Source organism: Canis lupus, chromosome 27, assembly GCF_011100685.1.
Source record: "Canis lupus familiaris isolate Mischka breed German Shepherd chromosome 27, alternate assembly UU_Cfam_GSD_1.0, whole genome shotgun sequence".
Lineage (NCBI taxonomy): Eukaryota > Metazoa > Chordata > Mammalia > Carnivora > Canidae > Canis > Canis lupus.
This window is the reverse complement of record NC_049248.1, coordinates 38,525,967-38,546,580: the sequence shown is the minus strand read 5'-3', so window position 1 is coordinate 38,546,580 and position 20,614 is coordinate 38,525,967. Positions and strand designations below refer to the sequence as shown.

At 38.1% G+C, this 20,614-nt stretch overlaps 1 long non-coding RNA gene across 3 annotated transcripts in view; it reads left to right on the top strand.

The window, feature by feature from the left end:
• Positions 1-20,614, top strand: part of LOC102154451 — a 94,504-nt gene that overhangs the window by 61,322 nt on the left and 12,568 nt on the right. Inside the window, exons 1-4 of one of the 3 annotated variants that reach the window (XR_005380081.1) lie at positions 1,251-1,773; positions 6,757-6,871; positions 9,335-9,449; positions 18,535-18,583. This is a non-coding gene — a long non-coding RNA (uncharacterized LOC102154451). Of the gene's footprint in view, positions 1-1,250; positions 1,774-6,756; positions 6,872-9,334; positions 9,450-18,534; positions 18,584-20,614 lie in introns of those variants that run through there. The other 2 variants (XR_005380082.1, XR_005380083.1) reach the window with 2 other exon arrangements.

Sequence of the window (20,614 nt, the reverse complement as noted above, 5' to 3'; positions counted from 1 at the left end):
GTTTATAACATTCTAATGTGAAAAAAAAATCAGCAAGTGATTGGATTTCCTACGGTAGATTACCCTGCAACATTTTTTTAAATGATGCTTTCAAAGAATTTTAACAGCATGGTAAAGGTTAACAGGAGTAAAGTAAGCTTAAAACAAAGGGAACAAAACTATAAATATACATTTATATTATATACATTTATATTTATATACATGTATAATATACATTTATAGTATAAATGTGTTGCAAAATTATAGGTAATGTTTGTATATATTCCAAAGCTGCCTCTGTTATAAGTAGCCTCAAAGGACAGATACCAAAATGTTAAAGTTGTTATCTCTAGATGGTAGGATCATAGATTGTTTTGTTTACATTTTGCTGTTGGTGGTGGTGCTCTCTTTTTTTAAAGATTTTATTTGCTTATTTATTTATTTATTTATTTAAGAGAGAAAGAGAGCATGAGAGTGGGGAAAGGGCAGAGGACAAGCAGACCTGAGCCTAATGCAGGGCTCCATTCCAAGACCCTGAGATCATGACCCGAGCTGAAGTCAGATGCTTAACCAACTGAGCCACCAGGTGCCCCATGTTCTCTTCAATTGTTCTTGTCTTATTTTTTTTTAAACGAAAATACTTTTTTTGTTTCTGGTTACCAAATAACCATAAAATATTTAGATAGTGCAGAAAGACACCAATTAAAAAACAAAAATCAGGGCAGCCAGGGTAGCTTAACGGTTTAGCGCCGCCTTCAGCCCAGGGCCTGATCCTGGAGACCTGGATCGAGTCCCGCGTCGGACTCCCTGCATGGAGCCTGCTTCTCCCTCTGCCTATGTCTCTGCCTCTCTCGCTCTCTCTCTGATGAATAAATGAATGAAAAATCTTTTAAAAAAAAAAAAAAGAAAAGAAAAGAAAAAACAAGAAAAAATCACTTAGAATCCTGACACTGGAAAATGATATTATGAACATTTTGACATAATCATCCTGAGTATTTCTACACAGGTCCCCCTATACACACTCACTCATGCAAACACACACACTACAAAAGAGAATTGTACACCTTTATAAAAACCTTTATAAGGTTTTTTTTTTTAACTAATACACCATTTCTTAGAGCAGTTTCAGGTTTACAGAAACATTGAACAGAAAGTAAGAACAGAGAGTTGATGTATATTCATTCCTCACCCTCCACCACCCAGTCCCCCTATAATGAACATCTTACATCGGTGGGGTCATTTGTTACAACCGATGAACAAATACTTAATAATAATATTATTAGTATTAGTATTAGTATTATCCAACGTTTACATTAGGATTCACTTTTCTATGGGTTTTACCAAATGCATTAGACTATCACACAGAATAGCTGTCCTGTCCTGAAAGTCCCCTATGCCCCACCTATTCATCCCTCCCTTCACTTTCCCCCAGCCCCCAGCAACTCCTGGTCTTTTCAAGGTCTCCATGGTTTTGCTTCTTCTAGAATGTTACACATCATGTAGCCTTTCGGACTAATTTCTCTCCCTTAGCAACAGGCATTGATGGTTCCTCAGTGTCTTTTCTGTGCTTTCCTGATGTGATAGCTCATTTCTTTTTATCACTAAATAATATTTCATTGTCTGGATATACCACACAGTTTACTGATCTATCCACCTACTGAAGAATTGGTTGTTTACAATTTTGGGCAATTATAAATAACACTGCTATAAATATCCACGTGCAGGTTTTTGTGTGGACATCAGTTTTCAACTCCTTTGCATAAATACCAAGAACTGTGACTACTGGATCATATGGTAAGACTGTGTTTGTTTGGCTTTGTAAGAAACTGCCAGACTGTCTTCCAAAATGACTGTTGTAGTCTGCTCTTTAATTAACGATTTATTGCAGACATCTTTTCGTATAAATAAATAATAACTGCATAGTATTCTACAGTCCATACATAGATCCTGTAGCTTAGCCATTCCCCCTATTTATGAGCATCAAGATCACTTCCAGTTTTTTGCTATTGCAAGCAATGCTGAGATAAACCTCTTTGATCTGAGATATATACCTCTTTGATCATTTGTCCAATTATATCTGGAAAATAATCTGAAAAATGTTTAAAGGCTTGAACATATTTAGTTTTCGTGAATGGCTACACAAATGTGCACTCGCACTTGAGAACAATGTACCACCCTCCTTGTCTCTCATAATTAGTCCTCCTCGACCTCACCAACCCAATTGGTAGAAATGTGCATCTCAGTATTGCTCTGGCTTATCTTTTTTAGATTCCTCAGAAGATTAGACATGTTTTCACTTTTGTTTGCGATTTGTATTTCTTTCTTTGTGAATTGTGTTCATATTCTTTTTACTTTTGCTATTGGAGTACGAAAGAGAAATTTCTTTGTTTTCTAAAATTCTTTGTATACCTTATTTCTGGTTTCTAGCAGGCAGTTTATTAGAATATGCACTATTAATTTAATAGTTCTTAAGAGCAAAGGGAAAGAGACATTATGTATACACTAACCTTGGAAAGGGTGAAAAAATAAGGAAATACAGTGTTTCTGCGATATGTGTTGGTTTTTGAAAAAAATCTAACTTTCGTGGTGGCAATTTTGATTTTTGTTTATTTTGTTTTGTTTTCGCCACATTAAACTTTTATGGTCAGATTTGTGAGCCATTCATTTGCGTTTTCCGGCCCTGTTGTCACGCTCTCACAAGCCTGCTCTAGTCACAGAGTGTGAGTATAAAAAGGTTCAACTTGGGCAGCCCAGGTAGGTCAGCGGTTAGCGCCGCCTTCAGCCCAGGGTGTGATTCTGGAGACCCAGGATGGAGTCCCACGTCGTGCTCCCTGTATGGAGCCTGCTTCTCCCTCTCCCTGTGTCTCTGCCTCTCTTTCTCTCTGTGTCTCTCATGAATGAATAAATAAATAAAATCTTTTTAAAAAGTAAAAAGGTTCACTTTAAGCGTTGTCTAGCAGCTTAATGTGTCTGTGTTTTTTAAGATTACACATCTTTTATCCATTTGTAATTTCTGTAAGTACAATCCCATACTTTTTTCTCCCCAAATGGCTATAGCAAGTTGTCCCAGCACCATCTATAAAAAGTCCATCTTTTGGGCCACTTTATCATATGCTAAATCTCCATCTATATTTGGGGCAATCTCTGAACTCAATATTTTTTCCATCCTTCCGTGGCTTTTTGGAGCTAAGACCACACTGTTTAAATTACCATAGCTTTTAATATCCCAGATAACTTCATGACTCACCCCCTGCAAGTCTTCACTCAAATACCACCTTCTCTGTGAGTCTTCCTGAGCACCCTACTTACAACCACAACTTCCGTCTACCCCCACCCTGCCCCACACCCTCCTTCTATCTAGTCCCTTCTTTGCTTCATTCTTCTCCTTAACACATGTCACTAGCTGACATCCTACATAGTTTACTTGTTGTCTGCGTTTCTAAACTAAGTTCCACCAGAATAGGGATTTTGGTCTGTTTTATGCACTTTCACGTCCTCAGTGCCTAGAACACTGCCAAGCACAGAGTAGATCTTCAAAAATAGTTGTTGAATGAGTGAATATCTGGTAGACAAGAGCATCCTATGTATAACCACGACCCTTTTTTTGAGAATTCACCAGCTCTTTTTACAAAATGATTTTTCCATGAAATATAGACTTGATCTGACCAACTAAAAAAGAAAAATCCATGGAATTCTGATAAGATTACTGTTGAATAAAGAGATTGTTTTTGAAAGAATTGACAACTTTATAGCATTGAATCCTTCCAAGTATGAACCAGTTATTTTCCTTTTTTTCCTAGTCTTCTTTTACGTCCCTCAGTATACTTGAGTGATTTTCTTCATAAAGGTCCTATGTATTTCATATCACAATGGTTCCTAATCATTTGGGATTTTGTTTTGTTTTGTTTTTAAAAGATTTTATCTATTTATTTGAGAGAGAGAGAGAGAACAAGCGGAGGGGTGAGGCGGAGGGAGAGAGAGAAGCAGACTCCCTAAGCAGGGAGCCCAATGTCCAGGACCTCAAGATCATGACCTGAGCTGAAGGCAGAAGATTAACTGACTGAACCACTCAGAAGCTCCTCTTTGTGATGTTTTTTTGTTACTACTTACTCATTTATTCAATAAATGTTTATTATTGTTTACTATGTACCAGGCACAGCTTTGGAGCTAGGGAGACAGCAGTGAGCAAGATGGTGTCTGCCCTCATGGAGTTCACGTTCTAATGAAAATGGAACTCTTTTTTTTCTCTTATATTTTTAACTGGTAATTTTGGGTAGATAAGAAAGCTACTGAATTTTGTGCATTTACTTTTAACCTATCTTTTTACTAAAATCACTTGTTTCCAAAAGTATAAAGATGGATTTTCTGGCTTTACCAAATAAATAACCACATCACTTGCACTAGTGATAATTTTGTATCTCCTTTCCCACGGTATGCATCTCTAGATCATTTTTCTTTCGTTTATCCATTAGCACAATGGAGTTTTCCAATAGTCCCTATATTTACCCACACTTTAATTTCTGGAAACTATTTTTACAGTAAAAAAAAAAAAAAGCCATATTTAAAAAAAATCTTTAGGTTCGTATAATATACCAGAAATTTTAATTTAGATGAATCAAAACATCTGATATGATACAATTCACATCCATTATATGCAACTGCTATAAAGGTCACTTTGAGAAAATCTTATGTTCCTTTCTCTTTACTGGCAGATTTTTCATATAAAATTGATAAAAAGAAAAGAAGATTGAAGCTGATTTATGTTTAGGTGGCTAATTTTTTTTAAAGTTTTTTTTATTATTATTATTATTTTATTTATGATAGGCACACAGTGAGAGAGAGAGAGGCAGAGACACAGGCAGAGGGAGAAGCAGGCTCCATGCACCGGAAGCCTGACGTGGGATTCGATCCCGGGTCTCCAGGATCGCGCCCTAGGCCAAAGGCAGGCGCCAAACCGCTGCGCCACCCAGGGATCCCAAGGTGGCTAATTAATTTATTGAACCAGCTACTGCTGAATCTAATTGTTTTTTGAAACAAAACATAAAACCATATTTCTCCATTGAAAGTTGGAAAATATTAAATCTTCTTACTTTTTATATTAGTTTAATTTACTAATTCCTTATGTGAATATTGCAATAGCCAACTATTTCATTTGCATATCTAACCACATTGAAATAAGGCAGCATGAGTAAAGTTTTATGCCACATTTGTAAACTAAGATTTTCTGGGGAGATTCATTTGTCCTATTAAAATAAAATAAGATTAAGGGCCATGATACAGTGCCCATTTCTACAGTTAAAAAAAAATGAGACTCAGGAGTCCTATGTGTCTTGCCCATGCTCACACAGTAGGTCCCAGAGTTCAGACCTAAACTTTGATTTTCTGTTACCTGTGAAATATTCTTTCTACATGCTCTTCTTTTCACTTAGCATTATGCATGTAATTAGAAACACTCAAGTGTGTTTCCTCACCTACTTAGAAGATTTTCTCGACTGTTAGTATTGCATATTTTAGGAGGAAGTTAATTCTTATAAAATCCACATGCGATTTTTTATTTGATGGCACCCTTTTCCTGGAGGTTCAAATAATTAAAGTATGTTTGAGAAGAGTAAATTCTTACCACAGTCCTGTGTATGGGGGAACAGAAATGATGAGTCTCCTATGATATGAATCAACATTCTAATCATTTAAAAAATAGGTGCATTCATTCATAAGTGTCACAAAGCCCTCCCAATTGAATAGGAAGGAATATCTGAGTGGAACTGATAACAGCTAAGCCTGAAGAGGAAGCACAACAGCCCATTACAAGCTATTGAAAAATTCCATAAAAAAAAAAAAAAAGAAAAGAAAAGAAAGAAAAGAAAAAGACATACAGCAGGAAATTCCTGACCAGTAGTGTAATCTCTTACATAAATGTGCTGGCAGATAAATGGATTTTTATGATTTTGCTTACACCCACTGCATATTGCCTCTTTAGATATGTCACCTTGCAGATGTATTATAACTTCACTCTAGCGCTATTAAATGGTCAGATTCAATAAATTGTAGGTTCATTTTAATCCCTTCAAAATACTCTTGGCCCTTAGCCCAAAAGTGAGGGGAGGGGTGAGTAAACTAAAATACCCAAAGAAATTTGCTTTAAGTCTCAGGAAATATATTGAGAATTCAATACCCTAATTTACTATTATACATAAGGAATTAGGTAGTGGAAATTTTTACTTACTAATTAAGCCCACAGCTATAGAATTATAAACATGGCAATGAGAATAAAGAGCTAAAAGTAAATGAAATAAATATGTACTAAGCTTCATGCACATGTTAAACACTGACCTGGATGTTTTACCTACATTATCTCATTGCATTTTTAGCAATACAGCACGCAAAATGACTATTATGCTCATTCTACAGATCAAAAAACTGAGTTTCTAAAACATGAAGTTATATAATCCATGCTCTCTCACTTCCTAGGCCGACCTAGATTTAGTCATTCCTGGCTCTACCACTTTCTGCCTACGCAACCCTGTATGAGTCTTGAACCTCTGTGAGCCTCAGCCTCCCTCTCCTCACTTGTTAAATTAGAGTGATGAGACCCACCTCACCTCCTCAGGAGGCTACTGTGAAAACAATGCAAAACAAAGCACAGGTGGTTACTACTATGGACACTAGCAAACAATAGTTAAGGTAATAAGAGAAAATGACGGGAATTGATTTCCAGACTGTTTTCTCGGACACTTTGTTTTCAAATGTTTGATTATGCAATACTGTACTATTTTCCAGGCAAGGTCTTTTGGGTTGAGTATCAATGAATCATTTCCTTCATATTCAGATGAAAGATATGCCTGGGTAACTCAGGTTCCCACCCTGCTTTATCTTAACGATCCATACATTGCAGGTAAGCAAACAATTAGTATTGTTAAGAATTTCACTTATAAGAGTCTAAGATTCCCTCTCTACAGATATTTCCAGCATAAAAGAAAAGGACTATTGTATTGGGCCATTGACCTACTGACTCTTGGTCTACAATGACAAGCTCTATGCCAGCAAAGAGAGAGACAAGAGAACCAAATCCAGAGTTTTCAACTTTCCTTGTTAACTAAATTTTCTTTTTTTTTTTTTTAAGATTTTATTTATTTATTCATGAGAGACAGAGAGAGAGAAGCAGAGACACACACAGGCAGAGGGAGAAGCAGGCTCCATGCAGGGAGCCTGACATGGGACTCGATCCCAGGTCTTCAGGATCACACCCTGGGCTGAAGGCAGCACTAAACTGCTGAGCCACCCAGGCTGCCCTAAATTCAGTTTTCAAATTAAATTCTATGTGGATCTACAACATAAAAAACAGACAATAAAACTAATATTTTATTAGAATATTTTATCATTTCAAAATTGATACATGTGTTTAATGTAAGATTAATAAACTGAGAACAGTGAGTTTTAAGGAACACAAAAAAATTGAAATTATAGGCTATTCATGGTAGTGATACAGATCTTAACCTCTGTATCAAAATATCTCATTTTGTTGTTTTGTTTTCACTAAAGTGAGATAAGCCTGATTCACAAGATTGCATAGGAGAACAGTTTTTGTTAGCTGGTTGTTTGTTTTGCTTTTGTGGTTGACTGTAGATTTGGTTGTTTTGTTGGTGTTCATATTTTTTTTTTAAAGATTTTATTTATTTATTCAGGACAGACATGGGGGGTGGTGAGAAGCAGAGACACGGGCAGAGAGAGAAGCAAGCTCCACGCAGAGAGCCTGACGTGGGACTCGATCCCGGGTCTCCAGGATCATACCCCAGACTGAAGGCGGCGCCAAACCACTGGGCCATCAGGGCTGCCCTGTGTTCATATTTAATAGCATATATTGCTTTTCAGTTAAGCAGTTTGCCAAGAGAGACTTTGTTAGAAACTATGCACATAAGTTAACCGAACCATACAACTTAACATCATCAATAATTTAATATTGTTCTGAAAGTATGTGCAAGTAAGTGATTCCTTAGCTGGAGAATTCAAGAGAATCAGCTGAACAACTATTACAAACAATGAAAAAATCAATAAAGAAACATAATATGGAAAAACAATAGTCTTCATACATACAAACAGTAACCAGGAGACATAATAGAAGGAATCATTACCCAAAAAATTAATAAAAAGATAAAAATTCCTCAAGATAAACTTAACAGTCATTTTTTAAAAGACTAAAACAAGGGTTAAAAGTAAATAAATAAATAAATAAATAAATAAATAAATAAATAAACAAACAAACAACAAGGGTTGTCTGGGTGGCTCAGTCGGTTGAGCATTTGACTCTTGGTTTTGGATCAGGTCATGATCTCCCCGTTATGGGATGAGCCCTGGGAGTCAAGTTCCATGTTGGGGCTCCACGCTCAGCACTGAGTCTCCTTGAGATTCTCATTCCCTTCCCCTCTATTCCCTCTCCCCAAATAAAAAACAAATAAAATCCTTTTTTAAAAAAAAACTTAAACAAAAATATCATGTTTTTTTTGGTTTTAAAGACTCATCATCTTAAGATGTCAATTCTTTCAAAGTGAACTTATAAATATTGTGCATTCCACTCTCAAAATTACTAGTGGGATTTTTTTTTCAATCTGGACAAGTTGATTTTAAGGTTCTGATATAAAACCAAGTCAGCAGTAAGAGCCAGGAAAAAGCACTTAGGGAAAAATAAAAAGAAGAATTAGGAAGGACTGATCATACCAATTATTAAAGAGTGAAAGAAGAAAAGGAGGGAAGGATGCAAGGTGAAAATGTAAGCCTGTATAATTGCTTGTGTCTGCACTGAATATCTCAGAAGAAATTGGCTATATTGGTTGGTTCTGTAGATGTCTTTTGTTCCATTTTAAAATTTTGCATCATATGCATGTATTATCCATTTAAAAATTAAAAAGAAAATAATTTTAATAGGTAGATGTTAATTGGATAAAGATAATACTTTTCTGTTCTATCAAACTAAAGAAAGCATATCAATTACATTTAAATGTCTGGAATTCATTTGTGTATAGTAGGCTTACAATCTTAATCAGAGATTAGTTATACCTCTGTAATAGAAAATAGCTTATAATGTGGTGTATTTTGAAAATTTCATCTTAGAATCTAGGACAGTTGAGGCTTCCAAAAGCCTTAGCACTCAGAATAGCCACTTAAAAAAAAGGAAAAAGAAAAAGAAAGAAAAGTACCTGTTTATAACGGCTGCCTAGGAGATACATTAAAATACAATTTTTAATACAAATACATTACTTTTCTCCCTTCCACCTCACTAGTATACAAATTTTATAGACTTCATGGAATAAATGAGAAATTATCTTATGATTAACTACTTCTCTGTCTTGAATTTCAGCAGAACTTCAATGATACTAGGAGACATGAAATCTGTTAAAACCCTTAATATTGTCCCTGGTACACAGAGGCACACAAGAAATACTTGTGGAATAAACACTAGCTACTAAAGATACTTGGTGAGTTGTCTTTTGAGATCCTAATGCCATTAAATGCCATTAAAACTATGCTAATTGGGATTTTTTTCAGGTGTAATTGATTTTTTTTTAAGATTTTATTTATTTATTCATGAGAAACACAGAAAGGAGAGAGAGAGAGAGGCAGAGACACAGGCAGAGGGAGAAGCAGGCTCCATGCAGGGAGCCTGACGTGGAACTCCATCCTGGGTCTCCAGGATCAGGCCCTGGGCTGAAGGCGGCGCTAAACCGCTGAGCCACTCGGGCCGCCTGGTGTAATTGATATTTTTAAACTCAATTTTGAAAAAGTTGAAATCACAGAATTAGTACCAAAATAGTATCAATACAAAAGTAACCAGGAAAGAAAACAAAGCCCATATTTTCCAATAAATATAGCAAAATATTCTAGTTGTTCTCCTATGATCATTTGGTCATTCAAGATCCTTGAAATGTATTATTATAAAAAGACACATCATTCCTTGAAGTATTAGAATAGTAGGAGAAAAAGTCTGAACACAATCTAAATATCTATCAGTAGAGAGCCAATTTTGAACAAATTCTAGTATCTTCACGGAATGGAACACTATGTAGCTATATAAAAGAATAAATTAGGTTTCTAAATTTTTTTTTCAATTTTTATTTATTTATGATAGTCACAGAGAGAGAGAGAGAGAGAGGCAGAGACATAGGCCGAGGGAGAAGCAGGCTCCATGCACCGGGAGCCCGATGTGGGACTCGATCCCGGGTCTCCAGGATCGCACCCTGGGCCAAAGGCAGGCGCCAAACCGCTGCGCCACCCAGGGTTCCCAAATTAGGTTTCTATATGCCAGTGTGGAACAAACAAGATATTCTGTTAACTTTGTTAAAAGCACAAAACTGAACAAGGCAGCCTGGGTTCTCAAGTCACTGCATAAAATTGCACAGTTCAAACGTCCCTCCAAGATCCCTTGGAGCAATGCCAGTTTGGAGGCTCAGAAACCCTCTCTCCATAAATCCACAAACCCTCTCTTGGTAAATCCTGCATTGAGCTGGCATTCCTTTGGCACCGAAAGACATTTCAGTTCTTCAGTTACACATTAGATGAAGCTGAATTCCCTTTAGGGGCCATGCTGTGTGATAAATACAGTCTTTAAAAGCTAGCCGCTCTTCAGCCACAAAGAAAGAAGAAATTCCTGCAATATGCAACAACATGGATGAATTTTGAGGGCATTATACTAAGTACAATAAGCCAGTTACAGAGGGACAAATGCTGCATGATTCCACTTATATGAGGTCTCTAAAGTAGTCAAATTCATAGAAGTAAAGAGTGGTGGTTGCCAGGGGCAGCAAGGAGGAGAAAGGAAGAGCCGCTAATCACCAGGTATAAAGTTTCAGTGGTGCAAGAGGAGGAAGTTCTAGAGATGTGCTGTACAACACTGCACCTGTAGTTAACAATATTGTACTGTGCACTTTAAAATCTGTTGAGATGGTAGATCTCGTGTGTTCTTACCACAGTGAAATAGAAATAAAAAGTGAGCCTCACCCTTGGCTCAGGCTATGCGTACTCTGAGGGTAAGCCCAGCTGAAGGAACAGGAGGTTGGGGTGTTGGTCTCCTGCCCACTCATTGAGTGAAATGGCAGGTGTGGTCACCAGCACTGATTCTCTCCTGATTTGGTTTTTTTGTTTTGTTTCTTTTTACTATTAATATGTTTGTTGCCTACTATATACAATTGATTTTTTTTCACTTCAGATATTTGCAGTTGATCTAATAAATCAGGTTCACTTATAGCAAACCTCCTCTGTAAAATTCTCCCACTTGTATAAAATAATTAAAGGACACATATCCACATATGTACTACCTGTACATGAACTATCTAGAGGGATCAAGAAACTGGAAATGCAGGTTACTTTTGCCAAGAACAGAGGACCTGAATAACTGGAGTCAGGATACTTTTTTGGTATATTGTGTATTGTTTGAATGTTTTACCATGTATAGCACTGTATTTAAAAAAAAAAACCTACAAATAAAATACTATGTTTAAAAATGTACACAATATGTAAAGGTTTAAAATTATTTAAGATTTAAGCATAGACTGAATAACTATTTACCTCCTGTTAATAACTACATACTCCTCTACCCCAGTTCTTAGCTTTCAGGGGGCTCATGGAATTTTTGGAAATTTGATAAAAACTAAAGCCCTCCTCCCAGTAGAATACAGATAGATCCATACACATAAATCCATGAGGTCCATTAACTCTAAATGCATAGCTATTATACCACAACATCCACCTGCGATTCTTGCCAAAAATGTTTAACCTGAATCTATTCATGAAGAAATAATTAGATAAATCCAACATATGGGACATTCTTCAAGGTAACCAGCCTAAATTCTTCGAAGATTCAATGTCATGAAACAAATAAAAACAAAATATAAATTCAAAGAGGTGAAAAGACACAACTAAATGGAATGTGGGAACGGTGATCAAATCACGAATTGGGGAGGGAAAAAAATCCGTAAAAGACATATTTAGGACAACTGGGGAAATTTACATATGGATTCTATATTGGATGATATAGAATCATTGTGTATCTCAAGGGTGTGATCATGCCTCTTAAACAGGCAAAATGTCAAGAGCTCTGTAACCTACTTTTATGGTTCAAAAAATACACAAATAGTGCAAATAAACATGATAGAATGTTAACAATTGATACATCTGTGTAAAGGGTATATTGGTACTCATTGTACTATCTTTCTAAGTCCAAAATTGTTCAATTTAAAAAACTGAAGGAGTGGCACCTGGCTGGTTCAGTCAGTAGAGCATGTGACTCTTGATCTCGGGCTCGTGAATTCAAAGCTTCACATTGGATATAAAAATAAAATAAGGGATCCCTGGGTGGTGCAGCGGTTTAGCGCCTGCCTTTGGCCCAGGTCGCGATCCTGGAGACCCGGGATCGAATCCCACGTCGGGCTCCCGGTGCATGGAGCCTGCTTCTCCCTCTGCCTGTGTCTCTGCCTCTCTCTCTCTCTGTGTGACTATCATAAATAAATAAAAATTAAAAATAAATAAATAAATAAATAAATAAATAAATAAATAAATAAATAAAATAAAATAGGGGCACCTGGGTGGTTCATTTGGTTAAGTGTCTGCCTCCAGCTCGGGTCGTGATCTTCGGTCCTAGGATCAAGCCTCACTTTGAGCCTCATAACAGGCTCCCAGCTCCCTACTCCCTGCTCAGTGGGGAGTCTGCTTCTCCCTCTCCCTCTGCCCCTCCTCCTATTCATGCTCTCTCTTGCTCTCAAATAAATAATCTTTAAAATAAGATAAAATTTTAAAAATAAAAATAAACTGAAGGGAAAAATTCCCTTCACTCTCTTTTAATACACCACTACCACCAAATTTTCCCTGCCCTCCTAACTTACCCATTTGATTTTCCATTTCTGCTGGTCAAAATGGATTGTTAGTGCTGTTCAAGAAATCTAGTACTTGATTCATTTCTTCCAAAAGTAATATGAAGTACAATGTCTCAACCTGAGCCCATACTTCCTTTGCCTTTGTCTCTCCTGGCTCACCTGTGAGCTTGGTGTAGTCAGGAACTTGCTCTTGGCATCTTCATAACCTGTGTTGAAGCACAGTAAGGGAAGGCAACAAACGTGAACTGAGCTGAGCCTCTGGACCAGTTCATGGATCTCTAGCACATCCTCTGTTAACCCTTTAGGAAAGTGGCTAACAGATTTCATGAGAAGAAGGAAAAAATGCTGAAACCAAATAATTAAAATGAAATTCTAGGGTTACCTCTTCAATGAGGATGCATAAAGAGAGCCATGCTTACGGTAGCTTTGCACTACCTTAGTAAGAATATGGAAATACGAAGCATGCCTGAAGTAGAATAAAGTGAAGGTTTTTGCACTGCCATCTGTGCGTGCTGCTGGCTCTATCTGACTTCCACCTGTTAGCTTTTTATTCCTTAATATCGTGCTGACGGCATTTTCAGTGGTGATGGAGCTGCAGAGCCTGTCATTGGCAACATAGCATCATCCTACTTTAGAGCAAATAAAACTATTTCAAGCAAATTGGGAACTAAATGACAGAAAGTGCCACAGATGGAACACACTGGGAACAGGAGGGGAATGCTGCATTGTTCATAGTCCCCACTGCCCAGGAATGGAGTGTCTCCAAAATGCTGGCAGCGGACCCGAAGCTGACTATACCATGTGTACATAGAACATGCCAACTGAATCGTATTCATCTTTGGGAATAAGAAGAAGCTCCTTTATTCTGTTACAACAGGAATCAAATCTATCCACTGTGATCAGTGTTTCACTTTTTTCTTTTTATTTTTTTAGAGAGGGGCTGGGAGAGGAGAAGAACAGATAGAGAGGGAGAGAGAATCTCAAGCAGATTCCACGCTGAGCACAGAGTCCCATGCAGGGCTCTATCTCACCACCCTGAGATCAAGACCTGAGCCAAAATCGAGTCAGATGCTTAACCAACTCTGCCACCCAGGATCCCCCCAAAAAGGGTTTCCTCTTAACTTTACTCATTGCCTGTTATTTTTCCTTCTCCTATACCCTCTCCTCTCTTCAGAGATGTCTCTAGAAAGGAAACACATGGTCCTCAACAAGTCGACATTTAAATTCTGCAGAACCTTCTGAAATATATTTTGTTTACAGTCAGGTTTAAGAGACCCAACAGAGCCTTTATGAAAGTCATGATGATTGGTTAAAAACAAAATTAAATTTAAATAAAAGTATTACTAAGAGTATCAGGAATGGTAAAAAATAGGTCTGAGGACTTTTTCTGGAAGAACCTAAGGCTAACATTAAGTTACCTGGTTTTAGGAAATTGCTTATTCTTTTTACAACCAAGTATTCCTTTATTTCCTGTTCTCCTTTTTTTCTATTAGTCCAGGAAGACATCAGAGGAGAATAAAAGAGGAAAAGGGGTTTAAGAAAACAGAAAATGAAAGGCCATTTCTTTCCAAGCAGTAATCAGGCCAGAGCCAGTCCACTGAAATTCCTAGATTTAGATCTACCAATGCAGGAGGTCTACTCTGCCTAGCTCTGGACAAAACATGCATAATTGCCCCACACTGGTGTGTGACCTGTTGTGTTACCTGCCTCTAATTATACAGTGGATCCTACCTCTTGCACTTCCTCTCCCAATCACTACTATCAGTTGTTCTGGGCCCGGGAGATCAGATATTCAGATTCACCATCTCCAGCTCCCTGCTAATACCAGAACTCTGGATCTGGCTAAAGGAAGGAAAATAGTGACTCACTTTTCACTGCTGAATAGTTTCAGCCCTGACTTCTTTCTAATTTAAGAGTCCAATAAAACCTAATCTCTTGATTAAGCTTTAAAAAAAAACTAGGGCAGCCCGGGTGGCTCAGCGGTTTAGCGCCTGCCTTCATCCCAAGGCGTGACACTGGAGACCCCAGATCGAGTCTCACGTCGGGCTCCCTGCGTGGAGCCTGCTTCTCCCTCCGCCTGTGCCTCTGCCTCTCTCTCTGTCTCCTCTCTGTGTATTCTCATGAATAAATAATAAAATCTTTTTAAAAAAATAAATAAATATAAATTAAATAAATAAATAAATAAATAAATAAATAAATAAACAAAATAAATAAATAAAGGAAGGGTCGTCTGGGGGTGCTCAGTTGGTTAGGCATCTGCCTTCAGCTCAGGTCATGATCCCAGGGTCCTGGGATCAAGCTCCGGGTCAGGCTCCCTGCTCAGCAGCGAGTCTGCTTGTCCCTCTGCCTCTGCGCCTTCCCCTGCTCATGTTTTCTCTCTCTCTCTCAAATAAGTAAAATCTTTATAAACAAACAAACAAATAAATAAAGATGTTTGTAATGGCAGAGCACACTGGCCCAAGACAGGGGTTAGGAACTGGGAGAAATGATTGGTGATGTAAAATATCTTCCCTATCCTAGCCTCTTTTGTATCTTCAGGTCCTTTCTTCTGCATCTACCTGCCCTCTCCTCCTTTTTTAAAAACTTCATTTTAATTCTAGTATAGTAAACATACACTGTTAGTTTCAGGTGTACAACATAGTGATTCAACAATTCCATACACCAACCACCCAGTGCTCATGTTAAGTGACTCTTAATCCCTTTCACCTAATTCACCCGTTCCCTCCCCCACTCTGGTAACCATCTATTTGTTCTCTATAGTTAAGAGTCTGTTTTTTTGTTTGTCAGTATTTCTCCTTTGTTCATTTGTTTTGTTTCTTAAATTCCAAATATGAGCAAAATCATATGGTTTGTCTTCTTTTGACTGACTTATTTTGTTTAGCATTATATTCTCTAGATCCATCCATGTTGTTGCAAATGGTAAGATTTCATTCTTTTTTATATGGCTGAATAATATTCATATATATGTGTATCTATCTATCTATCTATACCATATCTTCTTCATCCATTCATCAGTCGATAGACATTTGGGCTGCTTCCATAATTTGGCTATTGTAAACAATGCTACTATAAACACAGGGGTGCATATATCTTTTCAAAATAGTGTTTTTGTTTTCTTTGAGTAAATACTCAGTAGTGTGATTTCTGGAACATAAGGTAGTTCTATTTTTAATTTTTTGAGGAATCTCCATACTGCTTTTCAAATTGGCTGTACCAATTTGCATTCCCACCAACAGTGCTCACAGGTTCCTTTTTCTCTATATCCTTACCAACACTTGTTTCTTGTGTTGCCTTTTTTTAAGCCATCCTGACAGGTGTGAGGTGATAGCTCATTGTGGTTTTGATTTGCATTTCCCTGATGATGAAAGATGTTGAACATCTTTTCATGTCTCTGTTGGCCATCTGTATGTCTTCTTTGGAGAAATATCTGTTCATGTCTTCTGCCCATTTTTTGATTGGTTTATTTGGTTTTGGGGTGTTGAGTTGTATCAATTCTTTACATAATTTGGATACCAACCCTTTATTGAATATGCCATTTGCAAATATCTTTTCCAATTCAGTAGGTCATCTTAGTTTTATTGATAGTTTCCTTTGTTGTGCAGGAGCTTTTTATTTTGATGTAGTCCCAAAAATTTAATTTTGCATTTGTTACCCTTGACTCAGGAGACTTATCTAGAAAAATGTTTTGTGTCCACTCCCTTTTTGTCTCTTTCTTTTTTTTTTTTTTAGTATTTTTTTTTAATTTTTATTTATTTATGATAGTCACACAGAGAGAGAGAGAGAGAGGCAGAGACACAGGCAGAGGGAGAAGCAGCCTCCATGCACCGGGAGCCCGACGTGGGATTCGATCCCAGGTCTCCAGGATCGCGCCCTGGGCCAAAGGCAGGCGCTAAACCGCTGCGCCACCCAGGGATCCCTGTCTCTTTCTTTTGACCTCTTTCCCACCCTATGCTGGTGTCAACTAGTGACTGCTAAAGGCACCTGACTTGCTAAACTTACTGTCTCCTGGAGTCAAGACTATAAGCTTCCTTCTCCTTTTCACTCATTTGTCAGTTAGTACACAGCTAATCCACTAGTTCTACGTGCTCTGATGTTTATTGACAAATGCTCTGTACCAAGTACAAGTGAAAAGAAGAAAGCCTTATCCTTGTCTGCAAGAAGCCTGTGCCCAACAGAGGAAAACAAACATATACAAACAACTAAATCTAACACAAAAGAGAATCACAGGGATGCCTGGGTGGCTCAGATGTTGAGTGTCTGTCTTCGGCTCAGGGCATGATCCTGGAGTTCCGGGATTGAGTCCCACATTGGGCTCCCTGCATGGAGCCTGCTTCTCCCTCTGCCTGTGTCTCTGCCTCTCTCTGTGTGTCTCTCATGAATAAATAAATAAAGTATTAAAAAAAAGAGAGAGAGAGAATCACAGAGATGAAAATACAGAGGAGAAAGTGATTAAATACTAATGAATAGTAATTTCACCAATCCCTACCCAGATTACACTGTAGAAAAAAAAAAACTTTTCTAAAAACACTTAAACAGACAAAAGTGCAAAACAAAGACTTGTTGAATGTCAAAGAAACCTCCAACCTCTCCTCCCAAATTTTTGAAAGGGGTGAGGCATTGCACAGTACAAATGCTTATACTTTACCAGAAAGGGAACTATATAGATAGAAGACCAGGGTAACTTCTTAAAACATTACATCCCACCTGTAGTGACACTTATTCAAGATTAACATTTATTTTGCCACAAGATGCTACAAATAGCTGCTTAAATTGCATAGCTCCATGAAGACAAGCAAAGGACCTAGGTCTACACAACATAAGGGGAGGTGGGGGTAGGATATCCGACTGGTAGTTTATTCCCCTTTCCTTCTTTTCCTTATTCAGGGAATTAAGGGAGTTCAGGGAATCTAGGATATTAAGGGAATTAGGGGAGAAAGTGGGCCTGAGTGAGTAACCTAATAAATATTTTCTAGTGTTGGGCAACCATGACATATGGAAAGGGCAACACCACTGGGAGAAGACAGGAATGCAGGGGAGAGAAGGGCCCAGTCAGAGGCAGCATCTGAAGCCCCAGAGGCCCTGACTATAAATAACTGCCTTCCCCCACATCCCCCACGTCTTCCCAAAGTTACAGTTAGATTCCTGGCCAAAGGCTACATCACACTCCTGTGGCTTCCTTTCCCAAAAGGCGACATTCCCTAACCCAGTGTGGTGATGACTGTCAGTGACCTGCAGGGGTTTGGGAGGCCAGTGCCTCCTTATTTGATTCCGGCCTCCCATTTGCCAGCTTTTTGAATCTTCATGCTCCCACTTCCTCATCTGAAAAATGGGGACAGTGATGATGATGACGATAACTAGCAATCATAAAATAGACATTGTGCTAAGTGCTTACATGCATTACTTATGTAATCTTCAGAAAAAAACTATGAGGTGTTATTAATCATTACTATAAATTATAATACTTTCTCCTCTAGAGATGAAGAAATTGCAATTCTGAGAGGAGTGAATTAACTTACCCAATGTCTGACCTCACTGCTTAAACCCTTGGTCCCTTATCCTATTGTGACAATACCTGTCTAAACGAGATGTTGAAAGGGTTAATTAAGAATGTACACCGATTAATGCTCTTGTCATTATTCTTGGTGCTACTGCTATTGATGATGATACTGTTTTTGTTGCTTTTCTCTCTTTCCAGATGCTGAGTTCTGAAGTCTATTAGGCACAAATTATCAACTTCTCCACTGGTAAGTCTAAATCGATGCCTTGAGGACATTTTTGAGTACCAAGAAACAAAACCAATATACCCATTAGAGGTTTCATTATTAAAATATATCTACTGAGAATAAATGAGAGATCAAGAGGCAAGGAAATGGGATTCAGTACCGGTATTTCAACTTACTACCATGGTCCCCAATGCTTTTATTTTTAAAAAGTTCAGAATGACAAAATATTTGTACACTGTTCTTACATGTTTCACTTCAATTTCCTAAGTTAAAATACGTATCATATACTAAGTTTTGACTATCCAACCTGTATTGCTCCATCCTTATCTTCTAATTCACTTTTCATTATCGTGGAATAATTGTGATCAATGTTTAAACTTCTGATGTGCTAACATGCCAGTCAAATTAAATATAACAAGCCTTTGGCATACACCTAGAGACTTCCCTAAGTAAAATAAAATTATTGCATTTCATCACTTCCTTCCTATTGCCAACTGATGTCCCCATGTCTGAAAGGGTCATTTTCAAGGTACATATCTATTTATAATACCGCATTGACTGTCTTCCTTCCTCTGGCACATTGTCAGTGACCTTGACCATTTCAGGACTGATAGAATAGTGCCATCAACATATGTTGATGAACCTCTAGACATCTCGTAAGAGATTTCATAGTTATTAAAAGCAATAAAGAGTGACAAGGACAGTTCTATAATGCAATACTGCCTGTCAAGAGAAAAATGTCACACTTACCGTAAAGTACCCAGAGGCATAATTAGGGGTGGAAAGAGGAGTGATTTCCTGAACACAGTAATGAGGGGCTAGGGTAAAACATGGCAGGAAGGGAAGATGCCTTCTCTCCAACATGCCTGAGTAGGACCACCGTCCACAACAAAAGGCCAGGTAATAGTGGTTACTGTATGTCCAAAATGTGGAGTACCAGTAAATGCCCATGTTAGTAGCACATGAGATGCCAGTAAGAATTTCTGTGTAGAAATAAGATGATCTGAATTGTCTAACTTTTCTTAACGACATCAATATGAAAACTAAAATAATGAATCCTCCCGGGCACCTTCTAAGAACACTAAAGGAATTTAAACGTCAGATTTCCTGAATGCTCATACACATAAACACAAATCCATACACCCCATAGAGCTATAAATAAATTCTGCCTAAAGGTCTCGTTCCTGCTCACATATGTCTCCATAAAATCTGGTAGGATCTCCTCCCCTTTATCCTAGCCTTTATCCTTGTCATTCCTGTCTATTGGGGACAGGAGGTTTAAAAAAAAAAAAAAAAAGACACAAATAAAATGGGCTCCAGATGCCTGTTCAATTAACTGAAAAAGTCTGCTTGTTTAAGACCAAAAGAAAAGAGTGTCCCTGTACCCCAGCATTAAGTGCTTATGGCACTTCTTCAGGGCTCCAAGGAAGTTTAATATATTCTCAGCCATCCATCTAGCTCATTGTGAGATTCTGGGTGCATGGCTGTAGACAAGGGTCTCAGCAGCAGTCCCAAACCCTCTGTCCTGCACCTCTGCCTTCTGTTGGCAGGGCGGAGCCCAGGGCGAGGAAGCTGAACCACTCCTGCTCCTCATTGTTAGCAGTGGCTTCAGAGATGGAACAGCTTTCCTCCCAGGGACCTTTCTCATCTTATGGACAAATCATCGTTCCTCACTTTTGCTCGCAGTCTTATTGTCCTGTCGGCACCCACTCCTATCCCAGCTCCTCCACTTCCCAACTATGGGACCTCTCTGGGCCTCAGTTTCCCCATCTGTAAAAGGAAGATAGCAATGGTGTCTACTGCTGCCATGACATTTACGTTGCTTAAGGTGCAGAACATGCTTAGAACAGTCCATAAGACATCATGAGTACCAAGTCATTGCTCTAGCTTATATTATTCTTACTAGCGGTAATAGCAGTTAGCAGCAGTAGTAATGATAGTATTCTCTGTCACCAACTCAAGGGATCCCAAAGCTGTTATCTTTTCCTCTTCTAGATTACATTGAGGATGGGACACTTGGGTGGCTCAGTGGTTGAGTGTCTGCCTTTGGTT